Raw genomic sequence first — 3,183 nt, forward strand, 5'->3', positions numbered from 1 at the left:
ACCAGACGGATGGAGGCTGTGTTTGCAGGACCGAACCTCAGAGCTGTTTATCTCACAGCTAATGAAGCAGAGCACCCCAGAGAGATGGGGATGGGGTTGGGGTTAAGGGGGGAACTCTTGGCAGGAGTGCTGGAGGAGAGGAATGTGGGTGGTGGTGTGAGGGGCGGGGGGGGGTGTAGAATAAAGTGAGGTTGGCATGTGGAGCTGAAGGGGGAAATTAAGAGAAAGACTTAAATAATGGACTGTCCCGACCAAAGCCCGGCAATTACGCTGCAGACCAGTGGCATTCTAAAGATACATCATTATTTCTGCAAAAAACTCTGAAAAACTACACTCCCACACAAAAGCAGCCCACAACGGACAGCAGCAGGAATACACATGCTATTTATTACATTTCTCGGGGAGAAATTAGCCCAAACCATATCACTCGTCCCTCATCCTAAACATTTTCTCTCGCTCCGAGACAGCCTCCTGGCCGTCCAGTCATCGCTGCGCGTCCACTCCGTCACGCTCGCCACATTCATCAGGGGCCGGTGTGGTGGGAACGCCATCCAGCAGTCAGCTCCATTACATGTTCAAATAATCAGCCAGTCACACGGTCAAAATCAGTCGTATAAACGCAGACGCGGCGGTGTTTGAGATCTCACTCCGTTCGCTGGTGATCATTAAGTTGATATGCGGACAACGGGGAGGAAGTGAGGGGGGAACCGTAGACTCGGACCAGTGTGGAAGGATGATTTATGCCTACTTAATGTTGAGCCTAAACCACAATATGCACCCAAACCCATTTGCTGCAACCAGAGTTTTTGTTGAAGTAGTAATTGGTCAAAGAACGATTGTTGTCGTTTTTTTTTTTTTCTCCAATGCTGACGGACCGTATACACTCGGTGGCATAGCGTTTGCAAACGGCATGCTAACAGTGAGAGGGATGTTTTTACATCAGCAATTACCTTTGACTGTGATTCATTTTGACTCATGTTCGAACCGAGGTGGTGCCTTCAATCAAGATATTTAAAGTTTAATATGTGGAACCTTTACAATATGCAACCTTTTTAATACAAGCAGGTTTAAATGTCACAGTAAGTCTTGCCTGTGTAAAACCCAGGGCGTATCTTCCCCCTTCATCAAGGAGCCGCATTTCTTGGCTCACTGGAGCCGGCGGGACAACGCACAGAGACCTCTTTAGAAGTAGCCTCGTCTACTTTTCTCGTAGATCGCACCATCTTTCGCCGTCTTCGTTAAATGCGACTGCATCACCTTCTCTCACACGATGGTCAGCAGCTCGCGGATTTCACCGTCTCTCCAGTTAAAACTATTCATGGTGCTACGTCATCAACACCTCTACTCAAGTCCCGCGCCTGGTACCGCGATGCCGTCTAATCGCATTTAAATTAAAAAACCCAATAGCGTGGGTGTGGAGGGTTCAAGAAGGGAAATCGGTGTGCAAAATTAAGCTGGTATGTAAACGTGCGGACCATGCCAGGAAAAGGCGGGTTTAAGACGGGCAGATTTGGCAGTGTAAAAACGTCTTAAAGAGAGAGAGAATGAGAGAGCCGGAGGGGAAAAGGTCTCAGAGTTTCGTAAGAACGACTTTTATTAGGTTATTGGAGAATAGTGATGGACTGCATTCTTATCAGAAGGTTTAAGCTGTACTAGTCGTCTCCACTTCTGGACGTGCACCCTCGGATTGTGACAGAGTGTGAGAATCTGGTTTGTCCATCAGGGGTCAGAGGTCAAGAGGTCAAAGGGCCGTCTCTGGGGAACCGTCCAAGCAGAGCCGTCAGGTGACCCTGAACCCTCCCCAGGCAGCCCTCCCTCCGTCCTCCCACAGGTCCATCACTACGGCTGTGTGTCTGTGTTTGAGTATTGATAAATATGTATACCTGAGTGTGTAGGTTTCCTTTATATATGTGTGTGTGTGTGTGTGTGTGTGTGTGTCCATGATTGTGCGCCTAGCCTGTGTGTGTGCGGGTTTGCGCGTGCCTGTATGTGTGTGCATGCCTTTATCCAAGTGTGTGTCTGCGTGTGTGTTAGACACAATTTGGGAGTACTACAGTAGAAATCCTGCAGATAAAATGTTGGACAGTCTGCCAACCTCTGCTCTGTCCAACTGTATCCCATAAAACCAGTGGATGTGACTGAATAGACATAAACACATACGCACACACACACGCACAGCGAATCTGTCTGCTGCAAATCCAAGTATAGCGCATAAAAACGTGCTGATGTGTTCTTGGGAGAATTGTGAAGTATTTAGGAGGATTTTATTCTTCTCTAACTCTCTCTCTCTCTCTCTCTCTCTCTCTCTCTCTCTCTCTCTCTCTCTCTCTCTCTCTCTCTCTCTCTCTCTCTCTCTCTCTCTCTCTCTCTCTCTCTCTCTCTCTCTCTCTCTCTGACCATGCCCTTCCTGAACTCTGGTCCCTGTGTGTGTGAGCGTGTGTGTGTATTTGTCCGTCCATGCGTCTGCCAGGCCGTCTGTTCCCCTCTGTAGTCCCGCCGGTCACACAGAGGATCCGTCTCAGCGCTCCGGTCCTCTCTGCTCCGGTCCTAATAACCCCCCCCCCCCGCGCTGGAGCCCTGCTCCATCGCTCCTCCCGGCCTTCTTTTTGAACACAGCGCCTCCTGGGCCGGGGAGCCGGGGGCGATCAGCTTTCATTGGTCCTGCAGGCTAAGAATAATAACGAGCCTTTGTGGAAAAAATAGACAGTGACAGCGACAAGTTGGAACTCAGTCACTGACTCTGATTGGCCGCTGCAGTCGCTCAGCGCTGAATCATACCCTCAGCTGCCAACTTAATTGGCTGGCTGGTTCTCCGGTGGTACAGCAGCGTGTCCTTGTTTGCACACTTGACTTTGTGTGCATGTTGCTGTGTGTGCATGTGCATGTGTTTTTGTATTTCTGTGTGTGTGTGTGTTTGTATGTGTGTGTGTGTGTGCGTGTGTGTGCCTGTGCCAACGGTGCGACAGCGGGCCTGTGGGAGGGCCGTGGTCCCGTTCCCACGACATGCGTCCCATGAGCCCGTGCGCGTGACGTCAGTGCAGAGGTACGGACGGACAGCCCTCTCCGGGGTCGGAGGTTCACTTCCTGTCTGTCAGGAGTCGGGAGTCGGGCCCCCGTCCAGAGCGGAGCTCGTCTCACATCTGACTCTCTCTCTCTCTCTCTCTGTTCCCTCGCCCCAGGCGA

The sequence above is a fragment of the Micromesistius poutassou genome (genome assembly GCF_964030765.1).
Source record: "Micromesistius poutassou genome assembly, chromosome: 9".
Taxonomy (NCBI): Eukaryota; Metazoa; Chordata; class Actinopteri; order Gadiformes; family Gadidae; genus Micromesistius; species Micromesistius poutassou.